Source organism: Parasteatoda tepidariorum, chromosome 3, assembly GCF_043381705.1.
Source record: "Parasteatoda tepidariorum isolate YZ-2023 chromosome 3, CAS_Ptep_4.0, whole genome shotgun sequence".
Classification (NCBI taxonomy): domain Eukaryota; kingdom Metazoa; phylum Arthropoda; class Arachnida; order Araneae; family Theridiidae; genus Parasteatoda; species Parasteatoda tepidariorum.
This window is the reverse complement of record NC_092206.1, coordinates 27,476,349-27,500,529: the sequence shown is the minus strand read 5'-3', so window position 1 is coordinate 27,500,529 and position 24,181 is coordinate 27,476,349. Positions and strand designations below refer to the sequence as shown.

The 24,181-nt window shown below is 27.6% G+C and overlaps 1 protein-coding gene across 1 annotated transcript in view; it reads left to right on the top strand.

Moving 5' to 3' along the window:
• The first annotated feature begins 4,147 nt into the window (after window positions 1–4,147).
• The window catches only part of LOC107443837 (uncharacterized), a 126,529-nt gene continuing 106,495 nt past the window's right edge, over window positions 4,148–24,181 (top strand). The window contains exon 1 of the mRNA XM_071179091.1: window positions 4,148–4,605. The gene's annotated coding sequence lies outside the window, so the exon portion shown is untranslated. The remainder of the gene's footprint in view (window positions 4,606–24,181) is intronic.

Below are 24,181 nucleotides of genomic sequence, written 5' to 3'. Positions count from 1 at the left end.
TGATAAATGTAAACTAATGCGAACCTTACAATTAAATTATTAATTCCTTCGTATATTATTGGTTTAAGTTGTCGAAAATTAATATTTCAATTGTAAGGTTCGCATTAGCATACATTTATAAGAGTGGAGAAAAGTATATGCATTTTTTAATAGTTTCTTGAATATGGCTCTTTGAAGACGAAAAAGCATAGATTTTCTTACAAAATGACTGATAACTAAGAAACTAATCCAAATTTTTGAAAAAGAAAAAAAATACTTCTTCATTATGTCAAAACACAATTATGTGCCGAGTTTCGTGCCTGGGCGAGGCTTCTGGGGCGATATATTGTGATTACAGACACACACACACACAGCCGCGTTTATTATTATGTATAGAAATGCAAAATATTATTTAAAAAAAATATCAAGTTCAGATTTAATTTAATTTCTGGATTTTCAATAATTTTATAAGAACTTATACGATGAATAAGTGGATACGCATAGTTTTTAAAGGATGCCTATCGTTTATTGAACATGCTTTTAAATTAGGACGCTTTTTCTCGTGGTTGCGGTAAGCGGCGTAGTCAATTGCTTTAATATGAGTTGTCTTCTCCAAATTATGCTTGTATATTGTATATCAAACTAACTATATAAATCCAAATTATTTTTCATTTGTTATTAAATATACCATACTGTTTTATTCAGTTAAAATTACTGTTGCTAAAAATAATGTAAAAAATAAAAAAAAACATTTAAATTCTTGTAAGCTTTTAAAACTAAATATTTAAGTACCTTTTAATTAATATTATTTGAATAATTTCAAGTTGTTTACTTGTTTTTAATGTATCTAATCATTTATACTTTAGCATAAATTTGGAACGTTTATGTGGTGAAACTTAGAATTAAATTAGAATTACAATGGGCAAAAAACACGAAAGAAAAAAGATATCATCATGCACAACTTTTGTTCTAATGATAAGTTTTTTTCACAAGAATAACCGCCAATATTAAGAGTTTAAAGGGTTAATGTCAACTGTGCTAATCAATAAGTGTTAATAATTAATTAAATTACAGAATCAGAGACCAAAATCTTTTTCTCTGTGTTAAACTTTTTTTAAGATTGATTTGGGGTTTTGGCTATCAAAATATGGGAGGGGTAGTCACAATATGAAAAATATGGTCTCAATAGTTTATTCATCAGATTAGTCGTTTGACCCCTAATGTTGATTTCAGTTTTTTCATGTTTACTATATCTCAAAAAGTTTTTAAACGAATCAAAAAATTTTTGAACAAAACTATTTAATTAATTTATTTAAAGATAATCTTTTTCCGAGTAAAATAATTTTTATCAATAATCTATGAGTTTCGATTAATTTAATTAGTAAATGTGAGAAATATCGAATTGTATGGTATACCATATAAAATACATAATTTTAAACTTTGTAATTTTAAATGACAAAATCTAAAACTAGAAAAAATGCCAATGTTATTTTTTGGAAAGAAAGTTCTAAACATGACGAAAGTTATTTGTAATCGATCTTTTTGATGTGATTCATTGCAGTTAAAATACAAGCTCCTTCCGGAAAAATGAAGTTTCTCATATAAAAGAACTAAAACATAATTAACTGGTATAAGTTTATTGCAAAAGATACAGCAATAGTTCAGCTATTTTAAAACATAATCACAGGAATTATATTAGGGAGACCGGAAAGTAATGTCGTTTCGGCGGATTAAATATTCGTTAGTCTTTAAAACTAAATCATTTTTTTCGATCCGTTTCTATTCATTGTTGATCCGGCATTGAAAAGTTGTTGCTAACGAGGGTGAATATATTATTGATTAAAAATAAAATCTTGACAACAAATATCAAATGCACAGAAACGACATTACTTTCCGATCCCCCTAATAACATTTGTTCTAAGTAACAACGTGATATAACACGAAATTAAAATAAATAAATAAAATTAAACAAATGAAATTGATTGCATAGTTGAGAATTAAATTTCAAAACTGTTTAATTTTTAAATTTTCATTTCTCAAAAGCTATTAAATTAAAGCTATTTTTCTTTCTATCTAAGAACGCTATCTCTCACTATTCGATCTTTCGATATTCGATTGTGTCTTCATACAAAGATAATAGTAAATTGCGTTGGGCGTTAGGAATTTCTGTCAAGTATTTCTAAACAAAAATAAGGAGGAAAATAATATTTCTGATAGTTATACTAGTTATAAATCATGTTATAAAGGAACTGTTATACTAAGATAAATGGGGGAAAGACTAAAAGACAAATTGTTTAGTCTGGCTATAAGGCTTATCATTGCCAAAAGAAAATGAAATCGTAGGGATGTAATTTATAAATACTTGAAGTTACCAAAAACTTCCAAAACAGAAAAACTAATGAATTGTGACGGGAATGTGAATTACGAAAAATTGCATACTGATCTTTCAAATATTAAATAAGTATTCTATACTTCTTTTAAATATTAAATAAGTCACAAAACACGTAAGCAGTAGCTGCGAGGTAAAATGTATAACATACTTCATAAGTTGCTTTTTACATTATCACATTTTTATAGTTTCTGCAGCTTAAATGCCTTCGGTATGTAATGTAACTTAATGATAGTCTGCATCTGTAAACTTTTTCATGTAAGCGAAGTCTTAAAATGCACATATGTCTTCCATAATTTACATGTATTTCGCCAATAGCTTATCTGATGAAAGTCAGAATGAGGCAAATTATGTGTCAGTAAAATTTTTAAACCAAATAAAGATTTTAAAATGATACTGCAAAAAATACCTGTAAATTCTATAATTTTTTTTTCTTTTATAGAAAAAACTGTTTAATGATAAATACAGATTTGTTCTTTTTTTTAATCGTTACCCACTCGTTTCAAAAAATGCCCGTCTTTTTTTTTTTTTTTTTTTTTTTTTTTTTTTTTTTTTTTNTTTTTTTTTTTTTTTTTAAACTTTTTCTTACAGATTTTTTCGGTATATTTGATGGTATAAAGTTGTTTTTCACAAAACAGTTTTTCTATTTTTTTCATACAAATCATAAAATGTTCAAATTCTAGTTTTCACTATGTAGTTTTGCTTACCGTAAGATAATTTCATACTTTTTCAAATTATTTTACGGAAATTATTTTACGGTCTTAAGCATTGTATAAATAATATTGCTATTCGACATCATTGTCGAATTAATACTATATCTGATTATTATTCGTCTATTTGAGTCTCGTGTCTGAATTGTACAGTTTTTTGGTAAGGAAAATAGCCAGGCTCTTTTATAAAGGTGGGCCAGTAAAGTTTTAAATGCTTTTACGCTTAAATATGATTTCATTAAGTAAGACTCTTAAGATAAGTACATTTCAGGAATTTTTTTTCCATAACCAAACACTAGAGCTGTCGTGGTTCAGGAGGCAGAGCGTTCGTCTCTCAATGAGGTGACCGGAGTTCGAATCCCGGCATTCAATGCTCATGTGAATTCTGCTCGCTGCTCGCACCGACTAAAATGCTGATATAGTTATTTTATAGAGTGTTTTGTCAAAATAACTGTGTTTTAAAAATAACAATGCTCATCCGCTTAAAAACTGTTATCCGTTTTTAAACAACACTATTTTTCTGCGAATTAAATGGTTATATACTGACATATTATCTGACTGTTTTTTTCTGTAAATTTAACAGATTTATTTTAAATAGCACGTTTTCCATAGATTACATGCGTTTGGCCATTATATAGTATTTTAAGTTAGAATGTTGCATATGTATATTTGTAAAACTTTGAAAGCAAAAATTGGTTTCGAGGAGCGTACATTTCTTCCATATTTCATTTCAATTGAATCAATTACCATACAGAGTCATTGCTAAAATTTGCGCGGCACGTTTAACAACAAGAATGTCGAACATCATGCTCTCTTTCTCGTAAAGAAAGGGAACAATTGTGAGGGACGCAAGGCCTTCATCACACTTTCCAAAACGTAGGGATCAGTAATAATCACTTAGACCGACACAAAAGGTGGTCAAAACTGCTAATCCAAGGACAGAAAAGAGTGACCAAGGCACACTCTTCCATCAACGAATCTTCCTAAAAAAAACCAGTCATAAAAAAAGGAGGCTGTGATAAATACATAAACAGAAGTTCCATAAACACGTAGAAAGAGAACTTCCCGTGTTTGTCAAAAAAAAAAAAAAAAACAAATCCCGGTGGAAGTGACTTCAAAGCACAATGACCGACTAGCCAACACATTACTAGTTTATTTGCTGGACATCTACAGATGATTTGGTGAAGTCCAGAGGAGAACGTACCCAGCTGTCCGTATCGTAGCGATGGACATCAACCCTTCTCTCTCGGTCTGTTGAGAAATAATATTTTGATAGATGGATTTTCTTGCAGCGTATGATGGTACGTCTAGAAGTACGTTTGAGTTGGTTTGATAAGGTGATTAGCGTGTGAATTATTTTGGAATTGATTGCTCACTGTGCTGTTTCTCTAAAAAAAAAGCGAAAATAAACTATTTCTGTTCGTAATTTGGAGAACTTTGAACTTGGACTTAATCAACCATGCCATCAAGTCGGTGATGTTTATGTAAAATTTTTTAATACTGGTTTTAGGACGACTATTCAATTAGGTAAGTAATATGGTTTTTCTTTAAATGACACTTGAAAGAATGTTTACTTTTTGCTTTGACTGGGAATAAGTGAATAAATTATAAATTGTAGAGTTTAACTCTTTGGCTCAGATAGGACACCAATGTTCCTTTTGCAATTTCTTTCTGAAACTCTAATTGCATGAAAAAATATATTTTGGCATTTTTTAGTCTAATAGTTACTGAAAAAATCTGTTAGCTTACCGGTCAGCCAGCTATAAAATCTAAAATAAGTAGTTTGGAATTTTTTTTCCCGTTCATATTCTGAAATTTAGCAATATATTGATTTTGTAAATTAAATAAATTTCAATAATGAATTACTGTTTCTCTTAGCTCTAAATAACTGCAAATAAGAGCAAATTAGGAAAATTATTGTTTGAAAGGGAGTTGTGTTTAACGTAGAAAAAGACACCGGTGACCCATTCTGTATTTCATAATTATAAATTATTAAAAGTCTGCATATAATATTTTCACTTATTTCGACACAAATTAATACAAAATAATAAAAAAAACGTATGAAAACTATGTTTAATGAAATTCTGAGTCAAAGAGTTAGTAAATAGATTAATAAATTGTTACCCTATCATTGAAAATTAAGGAATTTTCAGTGGCAAATTATGTTTTGCGTTTTTACTGATTCTGAAATAGATTTAGAAATTCAACAAATTCTTCTTAAATAAAGATTTGGTCATTTGTATTGAAACTTAAGAAAATTTTAATCATAAGGTACTAAAAAATTACTTTAAATTTATAAATTGTGCAAAAAATGGAAAGCCCATATTTAATTTGATGCGTTGTGTGTAATAATGGATCAAACCAAGATAATACTTTTATCTAGTTTTACAAAATTTAATTCTTTTTCTAGTAAATTTGAAGATGCAGTAGATCACTTGATCTTATTGCGTCTTATTAGTGAAATAAGATGCAATAAGTGATTACATCTTATTATTGAAATAAATAGCAACAGATAGGCTCATTTAGATAAAAAAATCTGAATATAAAACTATTACAAGCAATGCAATTTTTAAAAATATTTTAAATTTACTAACCGTTCTTAATTTTAAACTGTGTTAATTAACAATTTCAGGTAAGGTTTTATTGCAACTAATTACATTTAGAAAGCTTATATAGAAAAATAGGAATAAAAAAAAATTAAAAATTAAATTTGAATTCAAGAGGGATTTTGAATGATATTTAAATTATGAGTGCAAAAAAGGAAAAAAATATCAAGTGAGGAAATAGAAGATATTTTGGTGAGAAAAACTATTCTTTTTTATATCGAAATGGGATAAAATTTACATTGAAGTAAGTTTAACGCCTATGCATATTACTTTTATAAGCATGATATCTTTATGTAATTAGATATTTAGTTTTTGCATTTCAATACATTTAATTGCAAATCAAATGTATGAAGAATTGACTTAAGTGAATAAATCAAAAAGAAACAAAAAAAGAAAATAAAAACAAAAATGCCGGCTCCCTTTCGATCTAATGACTGGATTTCAAGTACTAGAACAGTCTTTAATGGTAAGAGGGCCGAATATCAAATATACTTAATAATTTGCGCAGACAACATTGTAAGTTATGAAATCAGGCATAGAAACTTTTTCCGAATAAACATTCCTTTATATCGACAGATTTGGTTTCTTGACCTTCGAAATATGAGAGATGCCCGCAATCTGAAAAACATGGTTTCGATTGTTGTTATAGTAGAGATATAGAAATTGTCCTTTAATGATAAATTTACTTCTTGCGTATTTCGCCATTTCATATAAAACATATTTTTAATCTTTCATTTTGCAAGAACTATTCGAGAAATTGTTGGGATTTTTCACTTTAAAACTACGTAGATTAAATTGGTGCAAAAATTTATGTACACTACATTGTTGGGATTTTTCACTTTAAAACTACGTAGATTAAATTGGTGCAAAAATTTATGTACACTACATTGTAGCGATTTTTCACTTTAAAACTACGTAGATTAAATTGGTGCAAAAGTTTATGTACCCTACATTTCTAAATGTTTTCCACCTTGAGTAAATTTAAAAACAAAAAAAAAATAGTAAAAAATTATTAAATTATTTTATTTCAAAGTAGGATCATGTTACCTTTCTTGAATAAATATGTCCAATGCGCCAAAAAGTAAATTTAATGTAAATAAATGCAGTGTGGAACATCAAAATATTTCTTGAGCAATTCAAATTATTTTTGAATTTAAATAGCTTAATATGTTACCACAATATGTTACCTAATAATTGATATAATAATATGTTCCACAATAAGCTATATGATCCAGAAGACCAAAATATTTCGCTTCTTAACTTTTTTATAAATAAATGAATAAATAAATAAATAGAATACGTAAATAAATAAATAAATGAACAAAATGAATAATGCAAATATAAACAACAAATAAAATAAATAAAATAAAAGTTATTCAAAATGTACTTCGAGTAACACATTATATATATCATTTCTGATAATTATTTCAAAATCCCTTTCTGAAGAAAAAATAATCGTTTAGATAATAACTTTAAGTCCCTTTACCTATGAAAGATACTAAAAAAATGGATTAAGTTTAATGAAGTTCAAATTAAAAAAATAAATAAATAAAATGATTTTCTATAATAGTGCAGTTGAGATTATTTTCATTTTTCACCACCATAAAAGCTTAAAAAACATTCACCCATTTTGATTCGAATAAAAGATATAAAATAATTGTTTTTCAAAATATTTCTTTAAGAATATCAATATATTTTGATAAATAAAACCCATCATTTTTATAATACTGAGTAGAAATTTTTTTTTTTCAATAGATTTGTTGAAGTATTACTTAGAAAAATAAACAAATTTGTTTCTTTTTAAGCAATTGATTTGTTTTCAATAGAAACTAAAAATGAAAATCTTTTCTTTTCAAAAAGGCTGGAGGCAAGATAAAACTTGATAATTAGTGCTCCTATTAAAAATGTAATCTTGATAATGATAATTGGACATAAGTAACTTCTAGTTTCAAAAATAAATCTTTAAAAATGAGTTCAATATTTAACGCACAGAGAAACTTTTTCGTTAATTAGCCCTTATTAAGATGCTTGCTATAAAGATTGTTGTTAATATGTTATTGTTTAGTTAAAATAAAAAAAAAAACGTGTATTTAGGAAAAATAAAGTCAGTTTTCAAAATATTGTATGGAGTTGCTTCAGCGAATATAAAAAATTGGTGTAAAAGGAAAAATATATTCCTTTTTTAATAATGGTATTTTAATTTTAATGAAGTAACTATTATTTTTTACTTATATTATGGTTAAGGATTTTATTCAACATTGGGGTAAATTTACAATAAAGGAATGTTTGGGTTTTTAAAAAAGATTAAAAGTATTTTTTGATATTATAATAAAGTTCTATTAAAATGAATAGAAATATATGATGCTAATATTTTTAATCTTCTATTATATAACATGGAATTTAATCTTTATTTTTGAAATATAATGCTGCTTTATATATTTTGCAGATTAATATGTCAACAGAATATTTTTTTTATAGAATTTTAAAGAATATTTTTATATTGTAATGCAAATTTGATTCATTATGAAAGCGTTGTCATAATAATTAAATTATTAGCAGATGAATAGATTTTTTTATACTTAGTGCAAGTAATTAGTTGTCTGCGTGATTTTAAGTCGAGGAAACAGGTAGCTAACTTACATTTGAATTATTTTGACATTAAAAATAATATTTTTTATTTTGTATTAGAAAGATTTCAAATTACTTTGGCTTGTAGTTTTATTATAAACTGTGTAATAACAAATTTATGTTTATAAATGAAAGTATATTTTACAGTTATAGTTAAAAAAAACACTTTTATCTCTATGAATAAATATAATTTAAAACTTCGAACTAAGATTAAAATATCAAATAATTAACACTTTCTATGAGAAATAAAAACAAAAACAATGCAAACATTTTTAAATTGAACTTATCGTCAATTTAACTAGTTTCGGTGCTCAATTTATTTATTTTTATTTTGTAACAATCGTTGAACAGCCGACCCAATTTTAAGTTTACGATTACTAATGTTCAACTCCGTACCCTAGTAATTTTGAACCCAATTTAGAAGACAAGACAACTTCTGGATCAAGTATTGGGAGAAATTTGCCTTCGTGGAGGATGACTTTTTGATGGAGCTAACCATGAGTTCCATGGAAGGAAAAACAATCAAAACCTCCCACGGTTAGCATGATGGCAAGGAGAGTCTAACTCATGATCGGTCTACCACTGAGGATATTTTACGTACGTCAGCACTGTGGTCAGTGCGATCCGGGTACCGAATTCAAATCAACCAGTCATCGGTGGGATTCAAATCCGGTTCACTTCATTAGAAGGCGAACACTCTATCCCCTGAGCCAGCGAGGCTCAGGGTGCTCAATTTATATTTCATTTCATAACCGTCGTTAAACAGCCGACCCAATTTCGGGTTTACGACTACTAATGTTCAACTTTGCAGTCTTGTAATTTTGAAACATATCAAGAAGACAAGGGAACTTCTGGATCAAGTATTACGAGATATTTGCCTACGTTAAGGACTTTTTGAGGGAACTAACTCACATTTGTGTTACATGGAGTGGAAGACCACAAAGATCTCCCACGGATAGACTGATGACAAGGGAATTCTAACCCATGATCCGTCTACCACTGAGAATATTTTACGTCAACACTGTGGTCGGTACGAGCGGGGACGGAATTCATATCGACCAGCCATTGCAGGGATTCGAACCCGGTTTACCTCATTGGGAGGCGAATGCTTTATCCACCACGGCTCCAGGGTGCTTAGTTGTTAACTGAAACTCTATGACTCTTTGACAGTATAAATTCCAATTATTTCTTAAATATATCATAAAAGCATATTTTTCATTTAATCGCCAATGTAAATTTCGCTTTATTTCCGTCATAAGACTTACAGACTTAGAACAAAAATTATAATAATGAATACGTTTTTCCTTTCTTGAAAATTATAAGACCAAGAGAATAAATAACGAATAATGTAAAAATATTTCAGATTTTGAAGTTTTATTTAAATTGATATCAGAGTTAATCTTGAACAATATTGTTTCAAACAGATAATGATACAGGTGACCTAAAAATTTGGAATATTAAATTTATTTATTTGAAGATTAAAATGTCTGAATAAAACAAAGAAAGTACGACGAAAAAACATAATGAGTAAGCTAGAAATATTTTTAACTGTAAAAAATTTATTTAAAGTCAAACCTAAACAATATCTTTTGAAAAAATGATATAGGTTTTTTACTTGATCTAAAAATAGTTCATATCTCAATTGAGGGTACAAATTCAGAAATTTGTTTTAAGAGACTTCTTCAAATTTTAATTTTGAATCGATATGTTTCATGATTAAAGTATTAAACCTTAACTAATCTATTAGGATTTGAAAATTGACTTGAATTGAATTGACTGAAAAACTACTATCAATGCAATTTTTTTCCATGCAAATAATAAGTGCAAAAAAAATAAATAAATACGTTAGGAATATTTTTAATTTTAAAACTTTATTTAAAGTAAATCCTAAACTATATCTTTTAAAAAACTAATATAGTTTCTTCATATGATCCGAAAATATCTTTTGAGATCCCAAAATTAGAAGAAATCTTCGAGAGAAAATTATTTTCCAAATTAAGCAATTTATTCGGTTGTCAAGAGAGAGTTTATTAATTAAATGTTACGCTCAAAACAGGTGGTGCAATTTAGATGACAGCTGGTTTCAACATAGATCTTCAAATGTTACTACTAAGTATTAAGTTAAAGAGATTTTTGCTTATACTAATTAATATTTTGAGATGCTTTTTCAGAAAACGTATCAGCGTAATACTAATGATATGTTAAAAGCAAACTTCGTCATTATAAACGGTAAAAAGTAATTTTTCTTGGCATCCGCAAGCAATGTTGATATTCATGACATGGATGAAATTAAAAAAATTTCTCTATAGATGCTTCAAGTTTTGAAAAAGTATTTTCGTTTTAATATATCGTTAAGGCAATTAGATATGTTTGGTAAATTGAACTCGTTTCAGTTGTTCAATATTTACGGAAATTATGTTAGAACGAAATAATTTTTAAGAAATGTTTCAATTAAATTTATGCCTATTCGAAGCTTTCATGGTTACCTAATGTTGGGCTTTAAAAATCATATTTTCATCTAGGCAATTGCTATTAGATAGTGCACGGTAAAAAAAATGGATATTCAAATATAACGAAACTTTCTGCGTTTTTAATGAGATTAGTTCCTGATATATACTCCGAGCAAAAGTTTCGTCAAAGTGACGAAACATTACCAATTCTTCAAGGAAACGAATTTCGTCAAAATTAGAAAATATCTTTTTTTCTATTTTTTCAGTAAATAAATAAATAAAAAAATGATTAAATAAAATCTTTATAGTGTCTGACGTATCGAAATTTTATAATAATCAATTTATCGTGGGCACCATACAGGGGAATCAATGTCTCCCAAACAACACGAGAAGGACAAATAGAACAGAGAGATAAATTGCACCTATGCCCGAAGTGGGATTCGAACCCGGGATCTTCCTAGTACGAAGCCAACTCTTTAGACACCGTACAGCCTGGTCGACTAATTTTGTCACTTTATTTTCGATCATCAAGTCTTCATCCTAGTTTCGTCATTCTAGTTAGCAATCTAAAACAATACACTACGATGAGGTTTCGAGTTGACAATTTTTGTCATGTATTTGAGAGTTCGCGTTTCGTCATAGATCAGGTGATTTCGTGACGAAATGATCCTCAAAATTATCAAAATACAGCTCAAAGATTGTTGAATTGCCAAAAGTGAGAGTTTTATTTTTGAGGGTGTTGACAAAAAATTGTTGAAATTATTTCTCATTTAAAATCTGTGTTTCACTAAAAAATTTCAAATGATTTAAACTTGTGTAAAACTGTACCAAAATGAATTTGCAAAAAAAGTCATTAAATTGATCTGATGCATTTGAAATCCCTTGTTGTCAGTAAACAAACAAACAAATTAATTCATAAATAAAACTGCAACGGGAAAAATGCAAATTAATAAGGAGACTTCATGCACTGCAAAATTTTTTAATTATCCTCAACACCAAAATTAGTATCAGTTATACAACAACACTTAAGCTTTTATTATTTCTGATTGTTTAAATCTGCGTTATTTNGAATGATTATACCTTTATTTTAAAAAATTGTTGCAAAGGTACTGTGACCCCTTAAATCTGCGTTATTTTATTAGTAAAAAAAAGTACATCCAAAACTAAATTTTTTACAGTACAATAAAGTTAAAATTCTTCGTATTTACTATTTGAAAAAAACCATCATCAGTATATTAATAGTATTTTATATAAAAATAATTATCATATTAACTTATTTTATTCCAAAAACTTTCGTCAATAAATATGTCCATTTTGCAAAAAATAATAAACAAAATAAATAAATAAACAGGCCACCCTGAATAACTTTTGATCAACTGATAGGATCTTCTCGCTCTAAGACTCAATCTTAATGGTTCAAGTGGGTAATCTCAAACATGCTAATAAATTAATACAGGCGATATTTTAAGTCATAAAACCAGAAACAAACACGCACTTTCTCTGAATAAACATGCTTTTTTTAAAAACTTATTCGGATATTTCACTCTCAAAATGTAGGAGATTGTTAAATAATATAGTTTAAGAAATATAGTCCTGATAGTTTGGTCAGGAGGTTCAAATTTTGGACCCCTTAATGTTAAATTTATTTTTTGCGCATTTTGTGAAATTTCGAGAACTGTTTAAGCTAATTAAAATTTTTTTTGCACGCAATTATGAAGTTGGTTTATTTGAAGAAAGTTTCACGTGAAATATAACTTTTCAGCAAATATTTATTGTATTTTATTATTCTATTTAATAATAGATGAAAATTTTGAATAGTAAGGTATGCAATTTTATACATAATTTTAAGGAAGGTAATTTTACATAAAAAGGACAAAGTTTAAGCCGAATTGCTCGAATAGTTCCCGAGAAATCGAAATTTTCATAAATTTTGATTTCTCCGTAATCATTAAATCAGAATTTATTTAATTTTTTTTGATCACTGCACACTAAAAATGAAATTAATTATGTTGCGTACTGTTTGATTTTTCTTCTATATATTTACAAGTAAATGAAGCATATTTTCTTTTGGATCAATATTAATTTTTAATACTCGAAAGCGTCTTTTTTTCCTTTATTTTTTAACTTTTGACAACCTTACACTTAAATTAAAAAGCTTTTATAACAAACTTAAATAAAATCACATTGAAATTCAGAATTAGTAGAGACATTTCAAAGTTTTCGCAACGACTTCAAAATTTGATTTCAACTTTAGAAAGTTTTGTGAGATCATTCCGAAATGCATATTACCACAAAGATGGTATCAGAGATTAATTTCACTGTCAAGAAAATGTGGGAAACTGTATTACATTAACAACAATTCAACTCATTTGATGAATTGTGCCTCGTAATTAAATTCCTGTTAATTAAAATCAGTTTGACCCTTTAAACAACCTGAAATGCTTCAGGCATGACTGATATGTAACGAAACCTTTGGAATGCTTCGATTTTGAATTAAATTTAAAGGTATATATTTAGTATTGCACAAAACTAAATATTATATCATTAAAACTTTTTTTTTCAAATTTCTTTTTTATAATTTCTTTTTTTGCAAATTCTTTTTTAGTAAATATCTTACATAGGTGAAAACATTTTTATCAATTTGAAATGTTGATTTTTGAAAACTTTTTCCGTGATACACTTATGCAAATGCTATGACAAAGATAACAATAATAAAAGACATCTAAACTGTTTATTGAATAAAAAAATAATCGCACCGGAATAATTTTATTCAAATATTAAATAGAGCTCCGATGTTCGTTCAGAATCGTTTATTCGTTGAAAGCTCCAATTTTAGATATAATTTAAAGTATAAACGTTGGCATTGCATATAACTAAGAAAAACCTGGAATAATGCCTATTAATATAGTGTACAATGCCCAAAGTAAAAAAGGATCCCCGTAAAAAATATTTCTGATCTAGATCTTATTATCACTAGGGACTCAATCTCAATGGTTCGAGGCGGAGACCCCAAGCATGCAAATGGATTAGTGCTGACGGTATTTTTAGTTACGAAATCAGACACAAAAATGTACTTTCTCTGAATAAGCATTCCTTTTTTTCTTCGGATTTGTGATCCCCAAAATATAGGGGGCAGCCGCAAACTGGGAAATATGGTTCCAATAGTCTGGCCAGGAGAGCAGGCCAAAGTTTGGACCCCTTACTGTTAATTTTACTCTTTGCGTATTTCACCATGTTTTGAGAATTATTTAAGCCGAGAAATGTTTGACTACAATTATAAAATTCGTTTTTCTAAAGATAATTTCCCGCAAAATATAGCTTTTGGCAAATATATATTATTTCATTTAATAGCAGTCGAAAAGAATTTGTATTGAGAGGTATACAAATTTTTACATTATTTTAAAAATGCCCTTTAAATGAAAAAATATCAACAGAAATCAATCGAATAGCTCACGGGAAATCAAATTTTTTAAAAACCTTGTGTTTAAAATTCAATTTCTCAGAAACTATTCGAACGATTTTGTTGCACGCCTGTAATTAACCTAGTAACGAGATTAAGTAAAAGAACTTAGTTGTCTCTGCATGGCAACACTTGTATTTTTCCATTTAATTGCATTTTTTAAAATGATTTAAAAATTTTTATATCTTAAAATTCAAAATATTTTCGACTATTATTGAATTAAATAATAATACATAATAAACAATTACCAAAAATTATATTTCGCATGAATTTATCTTAGGATAAATGAATTTTATAATTGTATGCAAAAGTTTTTCAATTCGCTTATAGAGTTCTCGAGACATGGGGAGCTAAGCAAAAAGTAAAATTAACATTAAGGGATGCAGATTTTGGACCTCTCTCCTGTTTAAACTATTTCCATATTCCATATACTATGACCGTATTTCCCAGAAAGCATGAACCCTAATATTTTGGGAGTCAAAATCAGATTCCGTCGAAAAGAAAGTATGTTTGTGTGTCTGATTTTGTAATTTAAAATATCGTCTGCACTAATTAATTAGCATATTCGACGTCACCCCTACAAATCATTAAGATAGAGTCCCAGAACGTGAAGATCCGATCATTAGATAAAAAGTTATTCAGGGTGGTCCGTTTTTTATTTTGCGCACTGTACGTGTTAAGCAAAATTGAAAAATATGAAACTGATGATAGGAATCCCTTTAAGACTACTTTTATGTTTAAACTTTTTATTTTATCTTAATAGAATTTCGATAAATCTTAAATTTATTTTGAACATATCCAATATTTTTTCACATAACTATTCAATTTTCTGAAAAGAAATTTGCGAATCAATTTTGTTTTGTTAAACTAATGATACGTATGTATTTAAACATAAACTCATTTTTATTTTACCTTGAGTAAATTTTCTGTCAATTTAATTTCATTTTAAAGCGGGTTGAAGAAAATTAGTAATATAAGTTTAATTTAAAGTCAGATAAAAATTTACCTTTTAATAAGTTAAAGGAAAGATATTATTTTCTAATATTTGTATTCCTTGCTGTTTTCCAATATTCTTACAACACCGTGCTATTTCAATGCAATTACTTGCTTTTTGTTGGTGATGTAAGTTTTTGTTAAAATTAAATTATAAATTTAATTAAAATAAAGTTTTCAAAACTACATGAAGGACGTCCAAAGAGATGCTCTTGTATATTACAAGCAGTTAAAATGTAAAATATTTAAACATGTTATTGAAAGCATTTTCATGAGTAGTTTTTTTTTTAATGAAAAATTTTTTCAACTAAAAAAATGGCTTAATTTGCTAATTAAATTTTCTTCTTTTTTTGAACTTTTTGCTTGAATAGCGAAAATTTGAGTTTTGGTATAACGAAATAGTCTTTAAATCATATAAAACCAACGAATTCTATTCGCCATGTTGTCAGTGAGTTTATCTAAAAACTGTCCTTCTAGAATCTAAAAATAAAAATCCAGTCTTTACTACAATGAAAGCTGCGGATGTTAAACGCTTTTACCATGTTCCGTGTGAACAAAATTCGATACACGCAATTGAGCTTTCTCTCCGAAAAAGCTCACCCTTTTTTTCGTTAGCAAGATTGAAATTTATATGAGTGTTTCCTTTTTTTTGTTGTTGAAAATATTTAAATGTTTCTATAATAGTATTTTGACATTACTGAATGCCGACTGTAAAAAATGAAATTTAAAATTTGCTATTTTAATCTCTTTTATTTGTTCTGAATATTATTAGAATATTTTGTAATAGCTCACCTTTTTTTCCGTTAGCAAGATTGAAATTTATATGAGTGTTTCCTTTTTGTTGTTGAAAATATTTAAATGTTTCTTGAATAGTATTTTGACATTACTGAATGCCGACTGTAAAAAATGAAATTTAAAATTTGCTATTTTAATCTCTTTTATTTGTTTTGAATATTACTAGAATATTTTGTAATAGCTCACCTTTTTTTCGTTAGCAAGATTGAAGTTTATATGAGTGTTTCCTTTTTTTTGTTGTTGAAAATATTTAAATGTTTCTATAATAGTATTTTGACATTACTGAATGCCGACTGTAAAAAATGAAATTTAAAATTTGCTATTTTAATCTCTTTTATTTGTTCTGAATATTATTAGAATATTTTGTAATAGCTCACCTTTTTTTCCGTTAGCAAGATTGAAATTTAAGATCGATTCTTCCTTTTTCTGTTTGAAATTTTTTTTTAACTTTCCTTTACTAGTATTTTTCTATTACTGAATACCGATTGTTGAAAATGAAATTAAAAATTTACTACTTATATCTCTTTTATTTTTGTTGTAAATATTGCTAGAATATTTTGTAATAGCTCACCTTTTTTCCGTTGGCAAGATTGAAATTTACGAGTGATTTTTTTTTCTTTTTATGTCTTTAAATGTCTTAATTTTTAATATATTATTAATATACTGTTAATTTTAAATGTCTTTTTATTAATATATTGACATTACTGAATGCCGATTGGAAAAAATTAAGTAAAAAATTTACAATCTTTATTTCCTTTCTATGAAAATATTACTAGAAAATTTTGTAATAGCTCACCTTTTTTTTCCGTAAGCATGATTCACGAGTGTTTCTTTCTATCTTTGAAAATATTTAAATGCTTCTTTACTAGTATTTTGACATTACTGAAGGCCGAATGTAAAAAATTAAATGTAAAATTTACTGCCTTTACCTACTTAAATTGTTGTAAATATTAATAGAATATTTTTTAATAGTTTTTTGTTCAATTTTTAACAGTTTTAATAGTTCTTTGATATTATTGAATGCCGATTGTTAATAGTAAAATGGAAATTTAATACTCTAACCATTTTTCGTTGTTGAAAATATTTGTTTCTTTAATAGTTTTGTGACGCAACTAAGTTTTGATTGTGTATTGGAAATTGGAGATCAGAAGATTTTTCCTTTCTTTGAAAACATTAAAATGTTAATTTGATACTATTTTCATATTTTTTTCATTTGAATTCAACTCATTATTTAATTTAATTCAATTAATTAATTTCAAAATGTTTAGCAGTAGTTTATACGAATCAACTTCATTTTCCCCGGGACACAAATATTTTTAAAATCATAAAGTATTTTTATTACTTAAAAATAATGCTATTAATTATCTCTAAATTGGTTTAAAAATATGTTTATTACTTCATGTACCTCAAAATATATCACAGCATGAAATTCGAATAACTACTTTTTAGTTATTTTAAATTAATTCATTTGCAATTACAAGACGTATTAAAATTTAAATTTTATTTTATATATTCTTAAAAAAAACCTAATAAAAAAAATTAAAATTAAATTTTAGACTCTCTTTTCAAATTAATTTTTAAATCTCCTAGCAAATATATAGAAATAAAATTAGACTATCTAATGAAAACAAAACTGAAGTAAAATTTTTCATACATATTCGTATCAAAAATTAGAAACAGGTTTTTAAAATTTATTTTTTTATTCCTTATCAATTTCTTTATTTTATTTAATAACTGGCGTTGAACAGCCTACTTAATTTTGAGTTTATACAGCTATTGGCGTACAACTCCACAAGCTTGTAATTTTGAACCAAACCCAGAAAACAAGGGAATTTCCGGATCAAGCATAAGGATCCAGGGAGGGTCTTCGTGAAGGACTTTTTGATGGAACCAACCCACATTTCTGGTGCAAGAGAGGAAACCACGAAATGTTCCTACTTTTAGCCCGACGGCAGACGGATTCTAACCCATGATCTTTCTACTGCTGAAGATGTTTAACATCAAAATTGTGGTCGGGGGAGCAGAAAACGTATATTTTAGTTGTCGCTGGGACCCGAATCAGGGTCACCTCATTTGGAGGCGAACACTCCATCTCCTCAGTCACCGCAGCCCTCATATGGATTATAGATCGAACTCATATCGATCGATGGCATATCGATTACTTTCAATTAACCCATTTTTGCTCAGTGTGAAAAAAAAGGTTGGAAATGCCAATGAATTGATTAATAACTCTCAACTAAAAATTGAATTAAATGTAGCATATTTTACGTAAATATTTAAGTATGACTTTACAGATTTAAAAAAATAATTTTATTAACTTAAATTGATGATATTAATTATTATAAATTTATTATGAGTAATAAGGAAAATATAATCATAATACTAATGGTGGTTGGTTGATTCTTATTTCCGTACTCACAACAAACGCAGTTCTAATGCAAAGTATTTTCGCTTGTTGACGGATCATAGATCAGATTTTTTTTAAATACTGGTATAATTGTGGCTGTGTTTTTGTGGATTTTTCTCCATGTACCGTATATGTGGGATACTTTTGTTAAGAAATTTGTTCTAATGCTTGATACTGAATTCCTTAGTCTTCTGAGTTGAGTTTAAAAGTGAAGGACTATTGAGTTGAACAAAAATAAGCGTGAATATTGGTTGATATAGGTAGATTAAATCAACATCAATGATAAACATTGCTAGAATTTTCATTCAAAAATTACTGTAAAATAGCAGTCTAATTAACCATAAAATGTATTTCAATTAGTTTTTCTGGTCGTCTCTCCTATAGAAAGAGATGGGGAATGCTAGACGCTTTAAACAACTTTCTGGTGCTGCCATCTATGCATTAAAGAGAGCATCGCATTCTAATAGTCCAGGGTTACAAATGGAGGAGTGCAAGATACTGGAAACGCTTCATGTGTTGAAGGGAATGTAGAAAATATTGCGGTGTCAGCACTGCAACCCAAAGCCCCGCACTCTCGGTCATGAGATTAATACATTAGCCCTCTAGGCTATATTATGTACTCAGCTGCAAGGAACTAAGTGGGTTCATTAGGTGGGCCTTGTTGGTGCGATAAAATTCTGGTTATTCAACCGTATTAGGTGAAAGCAGTTAATAAACTGTTTTTCTCGCAGTTAACAGTTTGAATTCCATTTTATTTTGGGTTATTTGACTGTTTTGTATGACTATGGTAAAATAACAATTAAATAAATTGTTGCTTAACCATTTTTTTGCCTAGAAATTTTCAACAATGAAATAAAATACTAACTTCAATTGCCAATACATAAAAATATTAAACATTTTAAATTAATTATTATTCCTTTAATCGGTGAAGCCATTTTAAAGCTACTTATTGCTTACACTTTTATTTATATTTGAATTTTTACGACGTAAAGTTTTGATTTATCTTTCATTAATTTGAATAAATAAAATTTTTTGCTCAACTAAAACATTTCTCCAGTAAAGTAAATATTTTATTCAGGTACTATTATGAAGGAAAAAGTAATCTTCGTTTTAAATTTCATAATTTTTTTCCTGAGATAATACAAAATGTTTTTATTAAAAAAAGTTTTAGTGTTTAGTGGATGAAAAGTGCACTTATTTGATTAAAACTTTATTGATTGTGAAAACAAATAGTTTTGCTTTGAGAAAAATTCATTTGACAATTTTGTCTTTGTACGGTCATTTTGATATGAAGTTTGGAGATTGAACTCACATGAAAAAATTTACATTGCTGATTTCATTGAGAAAAACTCAAATCACTGAAGAAGAGAAAGCTATTCATGTTTTAAAAAAAAATCTTGCAAAAAGGCTTTTTAGAACATCACAGAATCTTTACTAAAATTGAGTGTGCTTCTTCTTTTAAAAAAGAATTCTGGCTTCAAAAAATTTAAAATTGGCGTAAAAGTGAAGTGCTCTTTTGTAAATGGAAAATTAAATTTGAACAAAGAGATATTCAAAGTGTAAAATAAAGGGCGAAAAAATCTTTAAGAAAACTTTTTAGGAATCAAATACAAATTAAATCAGAAAACGGATTTTTATTGAAATATAATAAAAGAGCTGGTGAAGAAATGATTTTGAATACTTAAATACGCTTAGATTTATTTAAGTTTATATTCAAACAAAATTATAAGTTTTTTTTTAAGTAATTAAATGAGAACAATATCTGTAAATAATTCTGTGTTTTTCATAGTTCTAAAGAATTTTTCAATATATATTTATGAAATAGTTTTCGATTACGAATGAGTAAAATAATAAGATAAATAAAATTCCATACAACTGGTTTCAAATTTTTTTTTTCGAATACTTTTGTTTAGATTTTTCTCTTATTTTTAAAAAATAGCAATGAGAAATTTAAGATATGGTAATAAGAAAAATATTTCAATGAGGCTTTAAACGAAAATTTCTAACTTCATTTTTTAATGAATTTTCCGTTTCAAGAAATATTGTAAATTTGTAAAATTTATTGATAGATAATATACATGTAATTTACATGAGAAACACATACAAGACGTTAAGAATTTTTTAAAGAGAATGTTATGAATTGAAATTTTTAGTGTAATCTTTCGGAGCAAATACGAAACAAAATAATAATTTTTAGAAATAAAAATTTTTTTCTTTTGTAGATAAAAACTAATATAAATATCATTTCTATAATTATAAAGTTTCAGTTGCCTAGTACAAGGACGATAGAAAGAAATATCTACAGCAGGTGATTATTTTCATATATTTTCTCATGGAATCTTATGAACTCTTGAATCATAAACATTATAGTACTTGTAGCAAAATAATTTTTGTTTTAAAATTTAGAATTCTGAGTCACGGTGGCTCAGGGGATAGAGCGTTGGCCTCCCATCCCAACTAGGTGACCCAGCCTCGAATCAAAGCGGTGACTGGTTGATCCGAGTTCTGCTCCCGTCTTGAACTGACTACAGTGCTGACATAAAATATCCTCAGTCGTGGACAGATCATGGGATAGACTGTCCTAGCCATCGTACTAACCGTGGAAGGTTTTCGGGAATTTTCTCTCCATGTAATGTAAATGCGGTTAGTTCCATCAGTATAATTCGTTGAATAGTTCTTGAGAATGAACATTTTTTAAAATGGCGAAAAAAGGAAACACTTTTACTGACTAAATATGAGCTGTTGATTTTTTTTTTGGCCATTCGATTTTAAATGAAGACATACTTAAAATTCTGTTAATCTAAAATAGGGTCAAGTGGTCCCTTGATACGGCTAATATTTTTATATAAGTAAACCTTAAACTTTACTAAAAATAAAGAAATACTTTCCGGATTTTTTTTTCCGTGTGCAAATTGAAGTCAACGCGAAAAATAAACTATTGTAAAGATAAGTTTTTTGTAAAAATAACTATAGTTAATTTAGTAAGGTCTTGTATAACCACGGACCACAGCATGATTAAATATAATAACTGCTATTTAAAATTTGTCTGCCCCAATCACCACCGTCTTTATAGAAAATGCACTTCAAGTTCTTTTATTTTTATTTTTAGTAAATGTAGAATTATTATGGATATTTTGCAAGTTCAAAATTTATTTTATTTCTAGATTGTTGCTTAAAATTTTTCTTCATCTTAAAAATAAACTCTGAAATGTCCATCATATTTTATTTGTATTTTACAACCGTCGTTGAACAGCCGACCCAATTTTTGGGTTTATGACCAGCAATGTTCAACTCCGCAGCCTTGCGATTGTGAACCCAATCCAGAAGACAAAGGAATTCCTGGACCAAGTATTGAGAGAAATTTGCCTTTGTGGAGGACTTTTTGATGGAACTAATGCGTTACATGGCGAGTAAAACCACGAAAACCTCCCACGATTAGCCCGATGGCAAGGGGACTCTAACCCTTGATCCTTCTACCACTGAGGATATTTTACGTCAACCCTGTGACCAGCCATCTCTGGGATTCGAACCCAGTTCACCTCATAGGTCGGAGAACGCTCTATCCCTTGGGCCACCAAAATAATTCACCATCAGTTTGAGAAATACTTAAAAAGAAATGCCTTATATTTTTAATATCAAAGTTTTTTTTAACTATTTTAAATTTTAAATTTTTGCAAAAATGGCCACATGATTTAAAAAGTGAACTCGGCTAAAAATACTTCAGGTGGTCATTGGCCAGTGGCAAAATTTCTTATAATTTTACCCTATAACATTAACTATTGCTAATAGTTAAAAGGATTTTTCTGATTGCAATCAATTGTTTCAATTGTAACTCTTTTAAATAGACTGCTGATTTCTTTTTACCAAGGCAAAATTAATTAAGAAGGCTTTCAGTTTTTTGTTAGGACGTTCTATCGAATATTATTTTTTTGTAAAAACTCATCGGTCCTGTAATCAATAAAGCTATATTTTTAATTATGAGATGTCTGATTAGTTCTTATCGTTTGGGAAAAGTGAAATATAATTGAATAACATCAAAAGTAGTTTCGACTAGAAATTTATATGAATTTTTTTCAAGTATTAAGGACTGTAGTGATAAGGTAAGAGTACATTTATACTTTAAAAAAATGAAAATTAAAAAAAGTAGAAAAATGAAAATTTTTTAACTATACATTTTAACTGGATAATATGGATTACTGGATAATTTACTTTTTTTAGTTAAAATTTTTAAAATAAATCATTTTGAAAACTTTTAGTTTTCTAGGTTTTAGTTATAATAATTTTTTTTAGTTAATTTAAATTATAACACTATAACTATTGTGCTTACTTTTCATTTAGATTTTTTGCTTTTTATAGGGAATTACGTAGAAAATTTGCATAAAATGAATAGATTTTTGCATTTATAAAAAAAATGTAAATTAATTTCACGTTGTAAAGTAGTTATCGATGAACTTTAATTACTAAAGTTCGATTGTACTTATTTCAATTATAACTTGCTACATATAATAATTACACATTAATAATAACTTGCAATCGTGATTGAGATTATATTGACTCTTCAATTTGTAACTAAGGTGAAGTTGCACACTCATCGTGCAACGGTAAGTTGAGTGTCATTTACAGATTCTAAGTGTCTATTCATTATTATTCATTATTCATTCATTAATGACATTATAGAATAAATTATTTACAATAGTGATAGCAATTATATTGAGTCATCAATTTGTAACTAAGGTGAAGTTGCATACTCATTGAGCAACTGTAAGTTGAGGGTTAGTTACGGATTATAAGTGGTTATACATTATTCTTTACTTGAATGTTCATTTAGTTCATTTAGTTGAATGTCAATTTAGGAAAGTTCGATTGGAACTACACTAAAATTGATTGCGAACAATGCTTACATAGTAATTTAAATCTTGCAATCGTGATTATGATTATACTGACTCATGGATTTGTAAATAGGAGGATTTTCTACATTTAGAAAAAAAAAGTATTGCCAAAACTACCACAGAGCAGTAAAATTAACTGTTTTTTTTCTGGCTCTATAGAAAGATAAAAAATGGCGTATTTTTTTAACCGAAGAGCTTTTTTAATAATTTTGGTAAAATCATTAAAATTAACAATAAAACACTGTTTTATAATATGGGAAAATTTTTGTAAATGCGATAAAGTTTGGTAATTTCATCATGATACTATAGAGCATGACATAGAAACCATTCATTAGGTGAAATTTGTTTTTCAGCTTTGTGTTTTTACTAAATGTGTTGTAATAAGAACTATAATTTTGAAAACCAGAATTTTGGCTCAGACACAATACTCGGGTTTCAATAACTGGAACTTATTTAGGTTCTATTGTAGATAAAAAAAGGTGGAAGTAGTGAACATATTAGACAGAGAATAATCAAAGCAAGAACATGTTTTAAGGGTTTACATAAATTTTGGAGAGAGTCAAATATTGAAATAAAGACAAAAATAGTTGTTTACAAAGCCATTGTTAGAGCAGTACTATTATATGGCGCAGAAACCTGGAAACAGACTAAGATCGAAATACAAAAATTAGAAACCTTTCAAAACAAATGTTTGAGATTTATTTATAAAATTTTCTGGCCTTACAAAGTATCAAGTCAAAATCTATTAAAGAGAGTTAAAATAAAAACAATAGAAGATGAAATTAAAAAACGAAGATGGAGCTGGCACGGACATATCCTTAGAATGCCCAAAGAAAAAAACTGGAACTATATATATATATATATATATATAGTTC